Source organism: Rhinopithecus roxellana, chromosome 6 (assembly GCF_007565055.1).
Source record: "Rhinopithecus roxellana isolate Shanxi Qingling chromosome 6, ASM756505v1, whole genome shotgun sequence".
NCBI lineage: Eukaryota > Metazoa > Chordata > Mammalia > Primates > Cercopithecidae > Rhinopithecus > Rhinopithecus roxellana.
In genome coordinates this window covers 53,115,960-53,134,329 of record NC_044554.1, presented here as the reverse complement: position 1 = coordinate 53,134,329, position 18,370 = coordinate 53,115,960, and the positions used below count along the sequence as shown (strand labels likewise).

General features: G+C 47.7%; 1 protein-coding gene across 2 annotated transcripts in view; it reads left to right on the top strand.

Annotated features, from left to right (window-relative positions):
* The window catches only part of TBXAS1 (thromboxane A synthase 1), a 194,142-nt gene that overhangs the window by 144,185 nt on the left and 31,587 nt on the right, over positions 1-18,370 (top strand). The window lies entirely within an intron of this gene.

Here is an 18,370-nt window from a genome sequence, read left to right as displayed (position 1 = left end):
GCAGCACTCCAGAACTTTGAATTTTTAGCAATTAATGCCCCAAGTGCCCCTCCCACTGAGTCCCTGCAGAGCAGAGGGCGGGGCACCTGCAAAGAGAAGTCTCTCCCGGGAATGGGCCGCACCAATCGGCACGTATGTTGTGTCTTTCATGTAGCGAATCAGAGTCTTTCATATTCAATAGCTGGGCCTCTAGAGGGGCCAAGCTTTGCTAAGCAAATAAGCTCGTGGGGTTGGTTCACATCCATCCAGAAAAGCAAAAATGAAAAATAAACTTGGGAAAGTCAGCTCCACAGGTGAAGCTCAACCTTCTGTGCATCCGCTTGGCGTGGAGCTAGATTTGCAACTGAATGGCTCATTTATTTAACTGTTGAGCACATTATGGGCTCTTAAAACATCAAAAGAATGGGTTTGATTCCCAACAATTAGCTCTTGAAATAAAAGAACAAACATACTTTTTTTTAACTTCCCCAGACTCTGTTGACCAAAGTCACTTTGACACCAGTGGAGTGGAAGCTTCAAAATGGTGTCATCTGGTGGGAATTTAAAGACTTCCTGTCCCCCAAAAAACTTTCTCATCACTGGGCTTAAAATTTTCCACTGGGAGGCCCTGGCTTTGTTTTGACACATGATCCGTTATTAACACATCACTTGTCTTGGGAGGGGAATATCATCAAGTCCCAGCTAGGATGTAAGCCGCACGACCAGGAAGCCTCATCTGCTGGGGACCTTGGTAGGTCCTAGGGCCGAGCACACTGCCTGGCATGTGAGAAATAGGGGTTGAGAAAAGTTTGTTCACTCTTTCTTTTCTAGAGACTAACTCCAAGCACAGATTTGAGGGGGGACGAGCAGAGAGTCACAGTAGATAAAGCTTGTGGGTTACTGTGCCCAGCGAGAAAGGGGTCGGTGGAGTCAAGGAGAGAAGGCACTGTGGGGGGAGATGGAGGTAGGTTGAAGGCAACACTTGGAGCCTCTATAGTCCTACAATTGCAGTGCAATTGCCCAGAATATATCATGCCAAGAAAAGGAGGGAGCCTCAGCCCTTGGCCTCCGAGGGGCCCTCTGGGGACATCTAGGGCAGCTTCCCATCCAGGACAGATATCTGAAAGATCATGAGGTTGGGCTTGAATGCTGCTGACAACAAGAAACTTACTACCTATGTGCCCTGCCGCTGCTATGGTCCACCCCCTCCTTCAGCTCATGGTATTTGAGCACCTACTAAATCAGCAAATTAATAGCTTCTGCCTGGGGCTACTTCCACACTCCACTAATAGCCAATCACTGGGCATCTCAGAGCCGAGAGAGGAAAGACAATTGCAAAATCAGTCTAGAATAAGGGACCTTTCCAAAATGTGTGCTTATGCCCAGGCACTCCTTTCACCCTAGGTTTTCTGGAAAGTCTGTTTTGCCCCAGGACTGTGGACAGCGTTAGGTTTTGTTTGGTGAGCTTTCTTTTTTTTTTTTTTTTTTTAGGTTATGTTTTATAACTGAATATGGCATGTGTGAAAATCTCAGCTACCAGACTCTGTTAGTCCAGGCATATGAATATTCCAGATCAGAAGGGATGTTTGACTCCCCCTGTGAATTGCAATGCGGAAGGTTGATAAAGTTAAGCATTTAGAAATCTGTCTTTAAAATTTAAATATTTAGATTGGGTCTCTAGGACACAAAAGGCAATTCCTGTTTCTCACTCACTTAATTTGATTTTTTTTTTCTTTTGGTCGCACAAGTTGTTTTTCAAAGCCTCATTCCTTGAATGTTCCCTATAGGAGGAATGTAATTAAACTCCACTGGCCTCCCCCTGCTGGGACCAAACAGGGGCCAGAGCTGTAGGGAGCATAAAACAGATACCCTGCAAAAGAATCCTTATTATAAAGATGAGAAGAGAATCAGCTTCCCTCTGGTTATGAACAAGAAGCTTTAGAAAGCCACCCAGGCTCTTTTTGCAAGGGGCTTAGTATCCAAGCCATTTTAATTAGTAATTTAAGACTGGAAGGAAGGGGATAAACTCCTCACCTCCCTAGCTATAGGCAAGAACTTCAACTGGGTGAGTAACCAGTTTAAGTGGCTGAGAAAGAGGGAGGTCTGGAGGGAGGGTGATTCCTTAAAATGAATCAACTTTTTCACGAAAATGGCACAGCTAGATATCCTGGCGCCCAATTAGTCACTGTTTTTGCGGTCCCACTTCTTAAGGCAGTTCTCACCCCTCACCAGAGGCAGGCACTGCCTCTCTCTGGGACACTCAGCTGGCACCAGAGAAAGAAGCTTGTGCTGAGGGATGGCTCCCTCACACCTGGCCAACCTAGATTTCTCTCCGACCAAAGAGCGTGCCTCCCACCGAGCGAGAAAGTGGAAAGATCCTGCCAGGGAACCCCGAGACCTGGGTGCTAGCATCACCCCCGCCATGAGAGCCCACGGGGGCCTTGAGCTGACACCCACTGGCAACGTGACGTGAATCACTGACATAATCCCTTCCTTAGTTTTTCCGTCTGTAAAATGGGAATAGTAACATTATGTAGCTCATAAGGTTGTCACCAAGATTAAATGAGTTAAGAATACACGCTTGGCTGGGCGCGGTGGCTCACGCCTGTAATCCCAGCACTTTGGGAGGCCGAGGCGGGCAGATCATGAGGTCAGGAGATTGAGACCATTCTGCCTAACATGGTGAAACCCTGTCTCTACTAAAAATACAAAAAATTAGCCAGGCGTGGTGGCGGACACCTGTAGTCCCAGCTACTTGGGAGGCTGAGGCAGGAGAATGGCATGAACCTGGGAGGCAGAGCTTGCAGTGAGCTGAGATGGTGCCACTGCACTCCAGCTGGGTGACAGAGCAAGACACTATCTCAAAAAAAAAAAAAGAAAGAATACACATGCAATGTTTGAACAGCGCCAGCATTATGTACATGTAGCTACTCTCATTCCCCTCTCTGTGACTCAATTTCCTTATCTGTAAAAGAAAAAGATTGGACTAGACCTCTTCTCTACTATTGTTGATTATGATGATGATAAATGAATGTTTCTACACCAGATCCTAAACTAAACAAATGTTAACTTGATCCTCACAAAGCCTGTGTGAAGTGATAGTTATCACCATCCCCATTTCATCAGTGGGGAAAGAGAGGCTGGATTAGTCAGGGATCTCCAGAGGAACCAAACCAATAGGACAGAGAGAGAATGACATTCATTTTCAGGAATTGGCTCATGTAATTTATGGAGTTTGGCAAGTGTGAAGTCTGCAGGGCAGGCTGGCAGTTTGGATCCCCAGGCAGGAGTCAATGCAACAGTCTAGACACAGAATTCTTTCTTCACCGGAAAACCACAGTTTTTGCTCTTACAGCCTTCAATCGATTGGATGAGGCATGCCCATATTATTGAGGGTAATCTCCTTAAAGTCAGCTGATTTTAAGTGTTAACCATGTCTACAGAAGACCTTCCCAGCAACTCTGGGATTCATGTTTTATTAAATAACTGCACACTATAGCCTAGCCAAGTTGAAACGAAAGACTAACCATGCTAAATAACTTGAGAACATAAGGAAATACCCTAGGACGGGGCCTAAGTCGGATTGGCACTCACGTCTTCCGACTGCTTAGTCTGTGTTCTTTTCAACCTTGTCTCTAATATTCCTGGATTCTGTGGTTCTGATGTCATTCCTCAGCACTCTGCTGTTCTTGCCTGACCACGTGGGTCAATGGTGGCGCTGGCATTTCTATAAAGGGGATTTCAGGGCTGCCTGCTGGGGAGGGAGGCTTGAAGCTGTGCCTGCACTGCACCTTCACAGCACTGAGAAAACGCCTGTCATCCAGGACAGGGCAGCCCTGTCTTCGCCACAGTGCCCGCACCCTCATTGGTCACCTGTGCAGTCATCATCTGTGACCTGTCGTCCAGGCTCTGAGCCCTGAGGAAAATAAGTTTCCCTGGAAGGTCCTTGGTTTGCTAGGGCTTTTTCTCCCTCTTGCCATGTCTTTTTCACGGTCCATCCTCTGAGTTTGTGAATCGTCTTTCTTCGTGGCCCATGTGGCACAAGATGAAGAGTGCATGGGCAGCTTCTCCCCTGACGTCCCTACCTCCCTGACGCTTAACCCACATAGGGAAGAACATTCTTGAAACAGAGACATCACCTCCAGGGTTGCTTTCTACCACAGCAGTCACCCTGCTTGGTGCCTTTCTCACTTCCATTTGTAAGTGATCTTGTCTCCTTCCTTGTAGAAAGTGTTTCAGCCATTCCAGGCTTTCTCCTGGGGTTCCACCCATCCGGGATTTTCCACGAATTGTATTTCCTCGTAGTTCGTTTTCATTGTGTTCCTTGTTAGGGAACATTCAACATCCACCTGACATTGGCGGGCAGCCTGATTGCCCCCGGCCTCCCCTCTGCTCATTGCCAGAGCTACCTCTGCATAGAGGAGTCACTCTGCTCCCACTCTGGGGCCTCTGTCAGGGGCCAGGCTTGATGCTGTCGCCAGCCAGCCCTTCACTGCTACCCAGTGCCATATTCATCTCCATTGAGAAAAGTCCCTGGGAAATGGTTGGGAGCAGGGGGACAGCCCTGCATCCTGAGATCCTAAGATTGGGGAGGCGCTCCCTGCACTCCCAGCTGGAAGGAGACCAGATCAGCCACCCTCACCAAATTCCCAGATTCTCTGACAGAAGCAAGCCAGTCCTTGGTTTGAACGGGGAATCAACTCAGGGTGATAAAATAGATGCCAACTTTCCTATAGGTAGAATCTGACTTCAGACAGCAAAAGAGTCTAAAACAGCTTAAATGCCTGTATATGCCTTCTCCTATGCATGCCGCCAGTCAGACCAAAGGCCGTATGCCAATCAAAGCCCAAGAGCAGCCAGGGGTATTTTCATGTCCTCAAGAACTTTTACAAACTGTAGTTGCTTGGGTTCCACCCCTGGAGATTCTGATTTAGTGGGTCTGGAGTAAGGCCTGGGCTTCTTAAAAGCCCCAGCAGATTCTAAGATGCAGCCAGGAGGAAGAACGGTTGCCAGAATCCCATGAGGCACAGATGCAAATGTGCATAGTGACATTGGGTTGCATTATCAATGGCAGGACTGACTTTAAAACACTCTGCATCCTTACTGGAGCTGCTGTTTGCTTTTCAGAAAAGCCCCTCATCAGATTATCAGGAAGTTGTGGGTTTTCCGTGATCATGCTGTGGTCAGATCCAGCCCAACCAGAGAGCCAAAAACAAAACAAACATACAAAAGAAACAAACAAACAAACCCCAAATCCCTGGCAAGCCCCATGAGATGACTGCTCTGATAACATTCAGCAGACAAGCCTGTTTGAAATCATCTCAGAATCATACCAGACCCAAACCCAAGAGGTCATCTGGTCTGTACATTGACTCTAGGAGGGTGTATTAGTCAGTTTCATGCTGCTGATAAAGACACACCTGAGACTGGGCAATTTACAAAAGAAAGAGATTTAATGGACTTACAGTTCCACATGGTTGGGGAGGCCTCACAATCATGGCGGAAGGCAAAGAGGAGCAAGTCACATCTTACGTGGATGGCGGCAGGCAAAGAGACAGCTTGTGCAGGGAAACTCCCTTTTTTAAAACCATCAGATCTCGTGAGACTTATTCACCATCACGAGAATAGCACGGGAAAGACTTGCCCCCATGATTCAACTACCGCTTACCAGTTTCCTCCCACAACACATGGGAATTGTGGGAGTTAAAATTCAAGATGAGATTTGGGTGGGGACACAGCCAAACCATATCAGAGGGTGAGGGGCTACTTCTCCATGTTATAGACAAGGCAACTGACTAGGGACGCTCCATCACAGGCCCACACCTTATCTCAGAATTAAGAGAAAATGCCTCTGGCTGCCAGGGGTGGGGTGGGGTGGTGTGGGGTGCAGAGTCTCTCCCCCTACCACGACCTCCATCTTTTCCCTTTCTCTGAAAATCTCATTTGATGATTCCCCAGCCTGGCTGCAAATTAAAGATTTATAGACCTGAAAGATGCTAATGATGGGTATCACCACCACCACCACCATCGTATAACAGTAAACATTTATGGAGTGCCATAATTATTCATAATAATTTTTATGTGTTAAATAAATCTGACCTAGCTCTATAAAGAAATAGGCCCTGTTAACCAAAAATATTGGATAAATTAAAAGTCTCCTAGAAGCGTCTGATGAAAGGATCTCAAGTTCCATAACACACGGCCCATTCACTGGTGGTGTTTCTGGGCTTGATTCGCTGTGGGTCACTTAACAATGTTGGGGGTACTTTCCGCCTCCCAGTGCTCAGTCTGCAGCTTGTGGTCAGCTGTTCCTCCGTGGTGTCTGTGTTGGCCGTGTTAAGGCCTGCTGCAGAAACAGCTCATTTCCAACCTGTTTTTCTCAAGCAGTGATCCCGTGGGGTCAAGTTTTCAATATCAAATAATATCGATAATAATTATGATAGAAATAGTAAGAGGCCAGGCACAGTGGCTCATGTCTATAATCCCAGCACTTTAGGAGGCAGAGTTCAGGTGGATCGTTTGAGCCCAGGAGTTCGAGATCAGCCTGGTCAACATGGTGAAACCCTGTCTCTACTAAAAATACAAAAATTAGCCGGGGCGTGGTGGCGCACGCCTGTAATTCCAGCTACTCGGGAGGCTGAGGCAGGAGAATTGCTTGAATCCAGGAGGCAGAGGATGCAGTTAGATGAGATCACACCACTGCACCCCAGCCTGGGTGACAGAGTGAGACTCTGTCTCAAAAAAAAAAAAAAAAAGAAAAGAAAAAAGAAAGAAAGAATAATAAGAAGAATTACCATTCATCGAACACGTGCTCTGTTCTTGGTGCTCTTGGTGCTATTCCAGGAAATTCTAACACCAATTAGATATTTTCCCCCATTTTAAAGATTAAAGCAGCCTGCGCAGTGGGTCACACCTGCAGTCTCAGCACTTTGGGAGGCCAAAGTGCAAGGATCACTTGAGGCAGGGAGTTCAATACCAACTTGGGCAACATAATGAGACCCCTGTCTCTACAAAAAAAAAAAAAAAAATCAAAAAATTAGCTGAGCCTGGTGGTGTGTGCTCGTACTCCCAGCTACTCAGGAGGCTGAGATGGGAGGATCACCTGAGGCCGAGAGTTGGAGGCTGCAGAGAGCTATGATGGTGCTACTGTGCTCTAGCACGGGCAACAAAACAATAGCCTTGTCTCAAAAAAAAAAAAAAAAAAAAAAAGGCTAAAGTGAAATTGAAACTCAGAGAGTAAGTGACTTCAAGGTAGAGGCAGAAACACAGGCTGGATTTGAATTCGATCCTCTGGCTCCAGAGTTCCTGGGAGTTATCTTGGGAATGACTGCAAGGTCCGAGGTAGATTGTTCTAGGAGCAGGTGCTTATCTAAAGTGGAATGGCACACACTGACATACCATTAGGAATTCTATTTTCTTACCACCATGGGAGCCAGGTCTCTGTCAGGGTGATGAGAAGTTCCCAAAGTCATTTCTTTCTCCTCTCTGGGGTGCCCCCTCTCTGTCTGCTTCACTAAATCCCTAACGACATTACAGCAGAATAAGTGGCATTTTTAACTTCAGCTTTAAGCAACAAAGAAACACTAATAAGTTAAGATGTGTCCATCTTTACCATAAAAAAACAAAAAAAAATTGCTTCAATAACCAATAAATAGATCAGGCACCACAAAAATAAATAGCAAAAGACTGCAGGGCTCGATGCCTCATGCCTGTAATCCCAGCACTTTGGGAGGCCGAGGTGGGTGGATCACCTGAGGTCAGGAGTTTGAGACCAGCCTGACCAATACAGTGAAACCCCCCTCTACTAAAAATACAAAAATTAGCTGGGCGTGGTGGCAGGTGCCTGTAATCCCAGCTACTCGGGAGGCTGAGACAGGAGAATTGCTTGAACCCGGGAGGCGGAGGTTGCAGTGAGCCGAGATCACACCACTGCACTCCAGTCTGGGCAAGAGAGCAAGATTCCATCTCAATAATAATAAATAAATAAATAGCAAAAGAAAGAAAAAACCCTCAGCTAAGAAGTATATTGTTGTGTTTTTTGGGTTTTTTTATGTAACATTTGACAAGTTTACATTTTCCTTGTCTGCCCTTGGGTGCCTTAAAATAAAACTCTATCAGTATTTGCATGTAACATTGGGTTTTTTTTTTCCCCCCATGTAAAATCCACATATCAGGAATTTCTCTATTCATTCTGTCCTCTGGGTTTCTTCCCTTGGGAATAATTCATATGTCAAACCTGTCATTTATTGATTTATTGCTGTACCTAGTAGCATTTTTCTCACTGCCCTCAAAATTTAGCTTAAAGACCACTTAATAAGGCATGTGCGGGTCCTCAGACTCCATGAGATTTCTGCTGATACGAGCCATAATTTAGCAAAACAAGTCCTGCTCATTGCGGGCATCTAAATGGCGTCCTGTTCAATTTCCATATGCGCTTTTCTTTTCTAAAGTTACGGCCTACAACTAGAAGAAGGGATGAAACATCACCCACACCTCCACATCTTATTTCCCGTATCACATTTCAAAGCCCTTGGAGATGCAAGGCAGGTTTTTCTGATGAGTTGCGAATCAATGCAAATCGTCTGAAATGAGAGGTGGCCCGTGGGTGTAATCCATCCCTGCTGGTGCCCCATCTTGGCTACACATTTCCAAAAACCAGCACCTCCCTGTTGTCCATGTCTGGTCATCAGAGGCCCCTCTCCTCAGGTGGGAGAACCAGAGACCAAGAAAGAAACAGGTTTCTCTCTCTTGGAATTTCTCTTCCTTAGTCATTTTCAGAAAGTTGGGAGTCAGCAACCTTAAGGAGGAGTTTCATATCATCTCTCCTCCACTTCCTCCCCTCATTTCCTCCGCATCCTCTCCTTGGAGTCTTTCATCAATGTCTCTATTTTCTGTTCGAGATAAACAGAGTCCCTCTTACCTGTCGGGGCCTCACCTGCCTTCCCCACCCCTCTTACCCCCCAACCCGCATCATTTCTGCAGCCAGCCTGTCTCCTGATCCTGGCCTGGCATTCTTCAAAGACTCCTTAAGGCCACCTGTCTTCCAGTCCGCCTCTAGGCTTCACTGTCTGCACCACAGTGGAAGCTGTCATGTGCCTTCAGCAACATTTTACCCCTCCCAGAACAGACACGGGCATTTCTTCCACAAGCAGTATTCCATGGTTAAAAAAAAAAAAAATTATAAAAATGAAACCAAAAATACTGGTAGTGTATTTTTATCCCTTCAAGACAGTGATAATCGTCAGTAAAAACAACAACAACAACTAAGCAAAGCAGCTTGAAGATAGGCTGAAAGCGCGTATCTACGGATGGCTTCTCGTTGTTATTTTGTTTTTGTTTTTGTTATTTTTGAGACACAGTCTTGCTCTGTCACCCAGGCTGGAGTGCAGTGGCACAATCTCGGCTCACTGCAACCCCCGCCTCCTGGGTTCAAGTGATTCTCCTGCCTCAGCCTCCTGAGTAGCTGGGATTACAGGCATGCACCACCATGCCCCATGCCCGGCTAATTTTTGTATTTTTAGTAGAGACTGAGTTTCACCATGTTAGCCAGGCTGGTCTTGAACTCCTGACCTCAGGTGACCCAGCTGCCTCGGCCTCTCAGAGTGCTGGGATTACAGGCATGAGCCACCGTGCCCGGCCAGGATGTTCTGAATATTAAACTAGCTGACTGGTGGACATTAGCTGTGCTGTGGAAAAGTGAGGCAGAATGGTTTTTTCTCCCTTGTGTGTGATTACCAAGACATGGACGGCACAGAGATTCAAAATACAATGCATTCCCCTTGCTTGTCTGGTTAAGCTCACCTTCCTATTGCACAGGGTTGATTGGTTGGAGGCCGCCAACCTCTAGCTGAAAGGCAGAGACAGTCTTCCCTGTTATTTCGGTACCAAGCTGTGTTTCTTAGGCATTAAAATGGAGGGAAAGCAACCACTGGCCCCTCGCTGGGATTGTTCTTGAGGATTCCAGACAGGCCATAAGTAATTCAATGAGTCGCTCACAAAGGACCTGGCCCTGAAGGTTTGTGGCTGCAGCATCCAGGCGAGCCAAAGGTGTCAGTGCCACCAAAATGCAGAGAAAACTCTTATCAGAAAGATGTCATTTTTTTCCCTAAATGTCATATATACAATTTTTATTGGAGCATGATGACAGATAATGAATAACTTAACATAAATTTGCATAATACAATACAGTTGTTAATTTATGATCATATTAAAACACAAAATTTTGTAGTTTGAAGCAGTAAAAAGTCTTAATCTTCTGAAACTTTCCCTCTTGTTTGTTATTTGCTTATGAGTTGCCTAGGGTTGTTAGATAAAATGCAGGTGTCCAGTTAAATTTGAATTTCAGATAAACTGTAAATAATTTTTTAGTGTATCTGGTGCAATATTTGGGACATACTCATACTAAAAAGTTAGTCATTGTATATCTGAAATTCACATTTAACTGAATGGTTATATTAATATTTTTATTTGATAAACCAGGCAACTCTGTACTTCATAAGCAGCTTAACCTCTCTCTACTGGCTCTTCTCTGTCAGGGCAAAGGGAGGCTGTTTTATGGGGAAAGGCACTTACTGCAGAGACCTTGATATCTTTAGACTGTGGGGAAGGCTGGCTGTCCTAGGAACACTAACAGAGTCAAAGAGATCAGACCAGAGAGGTGCCAGTGCAAAGGGGGAAACTGAGGCAGGCAGTACGCCTGGGCTTTCTTGACAGCACTGGGGTATTACAGCCCTGTTTTTCAGATTTTTTGGACTACAACCTCATCATAAGAAATATAATTTATAATTCAACCCAGAACACACACCCCTTGTAAATGGAGCAAAAAGTTTTATGAAACATGTCACCTTCTATGTACAATCTGCTCAACATCCTGTTCTAGTCAATTTCATTTCTTTAAATGCCACTCTTAACCCCCGAAATTGAATTCATGGATTGAATTCATGGTCTCCTAAAGGATCACAGCCCACATGTTGAAAAACACTGGGTTAGAGGGTCACGGTTCAGGAAAATGAATGAGGAGGTTTTTTAAAATCTACTTTACAAATGAGGAAATGTATCAGATCCTTTAAGAGCCTTTCCAGGTCAATTTTTGCTCATTTGTGGCCAAGCTCGAAATAAAACTTAGGTCCCACAACTCCCAAGCCTGCGTTTTCTGGTTTCCTTCCACCACTCTTTCTAGCATCCATTTTCCCGGTCCCACGTTGTAATACACATTCTGGGATCCACATCTACTTGTTTTATTTTACATAATTATATTACTTGTATACTATTTCCTTATCACTTCATAGTCTTCTCAAATTTCCACGTTTTATGTCATTTCTGATCCAAACTGATTACGTCATTGCTTATGGCACATACTTGACCGATATCAACATTTAAACTAAATCATCTTGGTACGCACCCTCCGATCTTCGGCATCTTACTGCCCTGCCCCACCCCCAACCTCGGCTCCCTATTTTGGTGCCTCAGGAAATCTCAGCCGTGAACCTTCCATGTGCTCTCTCTGGGATCGATGCCATCCGTGACATAAGGAAAACATAGAAACATAAAAGCATACGAAAAACTATTATTTGTTGTCATATGTTCTCCCTAATCTGTGAAGTAGGTAGGGTATCTGTTATAAAGATTCCCTTCTAGAGTCGAGAAAACAGAGGCTCAGAGAGGTTAAGTGTTTTTCTCAGGGTCACACAGCAAACACAGAACTCCAGTCTTCTTGCTGTGTCTCTTACCCTCTGTCATCAGGATGCAGGGGCTGCTAAGCTGAGATGCCTGCAGGTGAATAAACTGGCGAGCAGAAAGACATCAACCCAAGAGATCTCCACGTATTTTGTACATTTTTCTCACCTGCTTAGTCTAGATTTTCAAACAACGTACAGAACTTTCTGGGATCTCGTCATCATTCAGTGTACTGTCCTCTGGATCCTCTCCAGGAGCCACCCACTCCACACACATTTTTTTTTCTAGTTGTCATAAACGAATTTCAAAGAAAGCCATTTTCTCCAGAGCCGTTTCTTTTGACTCTACCACAGTTCATCCTAGTTTGCAGAATCCAAACTCAGGGATTCCTTCAATATTTTTATTAGTTTAGCAGTTGATCAGTTTACACAGAGAAGTGGATTGGAGCTCCCCCTTCCTCCTGGGGAACCACATTCCTTTTGTCTATCCTGGTCCTTCAGCTGCAGCCTGAGCTGCCAGTGGAGAAAGTCTTCTCCAACTCTTAGGTTCAGCAGCCCTCAGGGCCAGTGAGATGCATAAACAGCATCTTGCAGGTCCCACAGCGCCTTCATCACTTGTATCTTCCCCCACCCTGTGATGAAGTAGGATGAAGATGGCTGAGGGTATGGACTTTGGGGCCCACCTGCCTGGCTTAAAGCCGCTGGACCCCTTACCCAGCCATGGGGCCCTGGGGTGTGACACAGTTCCCCCAAGCCTCGCTTCTTCACTGTTTAATGGGGATAATAATAGCTTCTGCTCTGTTGGATTGAGGGCTGGTTAAATGGAATAACATACTTAGCACATAGCCTGGTACCCACTTATTTTTTTATTTTGCTACTTTGTTTCAAATCTTCCAATCTTCCTATTATTCCTTTTTTACAGAGCCATCTCAGAAACGTTAGGTTCGTGTCCCTTCCATGTGACCCTTCCACATATCCCTCCGTGCCCTGCCACAGTGCCTCTCCTCCACCATGCAGGAGCCTCAGCCCCTGCCTTCTGCCCCCTCAGTAACCAGGGTCCCTCACCTGCCACTCCTGGGTTGCTCTTTCCTTTTGAACTTAGCAGTTTTTCTACCCTCCTGCCCCTCCAGCCAAAGTTACCTTTTTGACATCCCATTTCCCCAGGACACTATTTTCTCCTAAGGATCAAAAATCAAAAAAGAAAGAAAAGAAAAGAACAGAGAAAAGAAAAGAAAGAAGAAGAAAGAAAGAGAAAGAAGGAAGGAAGGAAAGAAGGAAGGAAGGGAGGGAGGGAAGGAGGGAGGGAGCGAGGGAAAGAAAGAAGAAAAGAGCAAATTACCAGGATCTGAGGAAATTGCTGGTCAGTCCCAGCAACTAAGGCTCAAATGCCCTCCCCGGGGTTCCGCTGGAAATCATCCTGCCAGTCACTCCAGGAGCGAGGGGCTCACCTCTTCCTAAGGCAGGACTTTCCACGAGGCTAGACCAGACCGATGCTGTCCCGTTAATTCATTTCCTTATGGCTTCCATCCATGGTTTCAAACTCTGGGACCCCCAAAGCACAGTAGCCCTTTACAAAGTTGAAGGCTATGTCCCTCTGGCTTCTGCAGCTTTTCCTGGTGTGGCAGGGTTTCAGGTCCCCTGCCCATCCACCCCCGACCCCTCTAATCTGACTGACTGTGTCCCTCTAGAGGGTGACATGCCCTGAATGGCAGCAAACCCTGGTGTGGGCTGATGGTGTGGAGTACAGAGCGGTAGCCGCTGCCCTGTTATCAGCTGCTTCCAAAGGCCAGGGTGGTCGTTAGTGCATCACTAATAACCCATTATCGGGTTGTCATCTCCGAGTTTATCTAAATTTATCTCTATTATTGTAACCCTGTAGACTGATAAGCCCTATAAGTATAAAATACACTGGATGAAAAAGCTACTTCCTATTGTTTGTTCTAAAAAAATTAACTCCTTCAAGTAATCTAGAGTTTGGTGACTAATTTCCTATTTTACCCTCCTCACATCTTCAAAACTCAGCACTGGTAATTTCACGTGTGTTGATGGGATTCATCTGTCCCCCTCCACTAGACTGGAAGCTCCCTGTAGGGTGGGGCTCACCATAGCATCCCCCAATGTCCAGCACGGAACCAGCGCATCACAGGTGCCCTGAGGAATGAATGGCTGGACTGCTCTTACAGACTCAGGTGCCACTTCCTCTTGTCCAGCTCCATGCCCTCCCCCATAGTGTGTGGACCATCAGGGGTCTTAGAACTGAGGTCCCGGTTGGTAGCACCCAGGAGCCTGTTCCCAACATGGCTCCATGGCAGGGCCTGGTCTCCAGGTGTGGCATGAGGTGCTACATGAGCCTTCTGTGAGCATCTTCAGGGAGAAACCAAATCCAAGTGCTGGCCAGGCCCACCGGAGCAGCGGCCCACCTAAACAGGCTGGCGGGCGGAGGAGTGCCACAGAATGGACATGGGGAGGCCTTACAAGGTCTGTAGTAGCAGAGGTAGTGAACGTTCGTTGAGTTCCCTCTATGCGCCACTGTTATTCTAAGTGCGGTCCACGGGCCATGCTTTTTGCTGACTACAACTCTGTGGAGTAGGAGGAGGATCATCCCCATTTTCCTGGGTGAGAAGCTGAGGCTGCCAGAGTTAAGTTGACTAGGGCCACACAGCTGAGAAGTGGTGAAACACAAATTCAAACTTGGGCAGTCTGACTCCCATATGCTTTTTTTAAAAAAAATTGTATTTCCATAGATGATTGGGGAACAGGTGGTATTTGGTTACATGAGTATGTTCTTTAGGGGTGATTTGTGAGATTTTGGTGCACCCATCACCCGAGCAGTATACAATGAACCCAATTTAGTAGTATTTTATCCCTTACCCCCTTCCCACCTTTCCCCCCCAAGTCTCCAAAGTCCATTGTGTCATTCTTATGCCTTTGCATCCTCATAGCTTAGCTCCCACTTATGAGTGAGAACATACCATGTTTGATTTTCCATTCCTGAGTGACTTCACTTAGTATAATCATCTCCAGTTCCATCCAGGTTGCTGCAAATGCCATTAACTCATTCCTTTTTATGGCTGAGTAGTATTCCATCATATATATATACACACCATAGTTTCTTTATCCACTAGTTGATGGGCATTTGGGCTGGTTCCACATTTTTGCAATTGTGAATTTGTGTGCAAGTGTGCTTCTAACCACTATGCGATTTTGGCTCTCAAGGTGGAAGTTTGATGTGGAAAGTGGAGTCAGGCCTTGGAAGAAGCCCCCAGGCTGTCTGTAAGAGCTAAAATCAGTATGATGTTCTAGAAGCCATCGGCCTGGGCAGTGCCCTGAGAGCTTAGCGGCGCAGTCATGAGCCAGCACTCTGCCTGTGTCTCTCACAGGGTTTCTCGTGCGTGGCTGCCGCCTAGAGCCACCTTGGGGTGCTTGATGCCTGGGGCTCCCCACGGATTCCAGTGTCATCAGCCTGGGCATTTGGGATATTCACAAGCTCCTCGGTAACTCCAGGGTGCAGCCGAGGTTGAGAACCATTGGGAATAGAAAAGCAAGAGGAAGCTGTTCTCAACTGCTCTTTCCACACCAGAGCCCCAGAGTCCCCGGGGAGACTAAAGCTGGGGTCTATTTCTACTCCCCCAACCAAGACAGGAGCTTTACATCCCCACACACTGACAGGCCAGAATGGGTCAGACCAGAGTGAGTGTGCTCTGGCTAAGACTGGCCAACAGCTCCGTTCCCCTGGGGCGGGGACTGGACTTGGCCCTTTGGTTTGACTGCATTTTACTCTTTCCAGCCTGTCTGGCCATTATTCTTGCAGGAGCACTCAGGACCAAAGGCCCCCTCCTCAGCACCACGCATGTCCCATCTCACCCTGTGTCTTCCAGGTTTGCTTGCCATAAATCAGTTGTCAGGACCCCCGACCCTAAAACAGTCACCTAATGATAAATCATGTTTGATTCTAATGGAACCCTCCTGCCAAGACTACTCATCAGAGAGGAAGCTAATTCGCAGGGATATGAAGAGCTTTCTGAAATTAGTTCCAGATTTTTTTTGTCTTAAATCTGTATGATGGCTGCCCTATTTTTAATTTACTTTTTTAAAAACTACATTGGGACACTAAGTAATCTGGGGGCCCAAAAGACTTTGGGGGCTATGGGAACCTCCCAGGCCCTGGGGGTCAGTGACACCACCATGCAGGTCACCAGTGCCACAAAATGACGGAACTCCACCACTACCTAGTGCTATTAGTGTAGGTTTTGTGAAAGGTCCTTCTTTTCTTAGCTCATTAGAAAAACAATCACCGCATCCTATGGACTGGGCCAAAGTGGGCAGACATCAGAATAATATTGCAGGGGGCTGTCCAGCCCAAAGAGGCCCGTCCCAGCAGGACTCCAGGGGACAGGGTCAGAAAGAGGCAGCCCACAGGCTGAGCACAGCTGCAGAGGTTTTAGCTCGCTCGCTACATTTGAATTAATTGCCAAAATTTTAAACTCAGGGGAATTCCACAAAAATCTAGGTACCAGCTTTTCTTGAAGACATCGGAAGCTCAGGCCACCCTGAGGCCATCCCCTCTGGTAGTCACCTGCCAAGCACGTGGCTCCAGCTTAGCCCAAGCGCCTCCACCCGCCCTGTCAAGGCCCAGATGCAGTGGCCCTTACCCATCACACTTGCACTCCTGGCCTCACGGGCATTTGGGTTCGTATCGTCATCTAACAACACAGTGAAGCTCCTTGGCCTACCGGTTCCCTTCATGTTTACCTTGACCAGCCCCCAGCTCCTTGCTTCTGCATCTTAACTTCTGCCATGGTCCCACCCAGACCCCCGAGGGCTGTTTCTCTTCGCTACTCCCCGCCCACTTCTCCTTCCTACGTTTCCGTGCTGCAGGATGGGGTACCTCTGCTTGCCTCAGCTGCCTGGCCCCTCCAACGCTTCCTTTGACCCTCAGCCCAGCTTGCATGGATGCCTGGGACACATACAGCACTTTCTTGGTCCTGGTTTATAAAGCAGTCTGCCCCAGTGGTCCCATCACACCTCCAATCAACTCCAGACCCCAGCCCACCACTTGAAAATCTGTAGTCCAGGCCAGAGGGCAAAAGGCACAGTCGAGGGCCGAGCAGGCATTCTGTGTGGCGGGAGCAGGAATGCTCTCGCTCAGGTGCTGTGCGGTGGGCCATTGGTAGGTAGTCTCTGCTGGTCTGGTGCGTGAGGGGAGAGGCAGGTTCACCCAGTGGTCTGTGCCTGGGCAGGGCAACTCCTGAAGTGGGCTGAGGGAGAGCTCTCAGTGATCTCTAAGGAAGGAGGCGGCGCCTTGCAGCGTTAGCAAACCTTTAGAAGATCTTCCTGGTGTTCTTCCTCCTGTCCTAATTTAGGCCCATTTCCTCCTGCCCTACCCTTAACAGAAATGAACAACAGCTGGGCACTGTGCTGTTTTCTAGAAACTTTCCAAAGAGACCTATGGGCCTGCCCAAGACCCTCAGGCGTTGCCGCCATTGGCCTGGGGACAGTCTTTGAGCGATTGCTCTTCGAGAAGAAGTCAGCATCAGTGGGAGTCAGAGAAGAGGGGTAAGCAAACTAGGTTGGGGAACTGCTACCCCCAAATCAGACTGCAAAGACAGGCAGGGGTCATGGCCACCTCTGTGGGCCCAGCGCCAGATAGCTCCACAGAGGCCCAGAGAGGGCTGAAGGACCAAGGCCAAGGAAAATAATGAGGCTAAAACTCCTCATGTCTGATGACATCACGAGCGCGACTGCAGAGCTCCCACACACCCTTCTGAGCCTCAGTGTTCCTGTCTGTAAAATAAAACTCAATGAAATGACACAAGTGAAACCCACCTGGTGCCTGTCCTCTTCTCATAAATGGCCCATTGCTTCTGTTCTCCGCTCCTCCCCAGGCCAGGCCTCCCGTCCCTAGTCCCCATCTTATACCCACACCTCCCTGCTCCTCACTCAGGGCCTTGGCTCTGAAGGGAGACCCTGAGGCCATCTGTAAGGGTGAGCATAGCTGGCGGTGGCAGCTGGCATCCAGGGGGCATGAGGGTGCATTCGCCCCAGCACAGCATTCCTCCTTCCTAAGCTTGCACAGGGCCTGGTACTGAAGGGCAGCAGATTCACGCCAGCATGACTGCTGCAGCCACCTATGTCTCCCGGTGGAAGGGGCAGCCTCAGGAGTGCGGAGTTCGGGGATCCAGCTTTGGCTTGGCCACGCCCAGAGCCAGCCAGCCTTGAGCACCTGTTTCCTGTCTGGGGTCACTGGGAACCCTCTTGTCCTCCAGGGACCCCAGCCTCCTCATCTCTGCTGGGCAGTCATCTACTACCCCTGGTCCTGAGACCTCTTGTCCTGGAGCCTGCAGGGTCCAGTTCAGCTGCGCCCCCTCTCAGGGCCGCTCTGGTGGCTTCTTTGCTGCCACCCTCCCCACCCCCGGCACTGTGCTCTCCCTGCCCCCACTACCACCCCCATCTGGTTGCCTAGTCCATGACTGTGAACTTGACCTCTACCCCGGCTGCCTGGGCCTACAATCCTGCAAAAATCCCTCCAGCCAGCTGACCCCACCCCTCAGGACTTCCCTGGTGTGGCAGAGTCACCTGTGACACCTGGAGGGACTCCAGTCCAGTGTGTCCCCACCTTCAGGCTAACCCCCTTGGAGAAGCCTCCCTATGGTGCAGGCAGAGGGGCACAGAGGCAGCAGGACATTGCAGGGAGCAGAGACACAAAGACAAAAGAA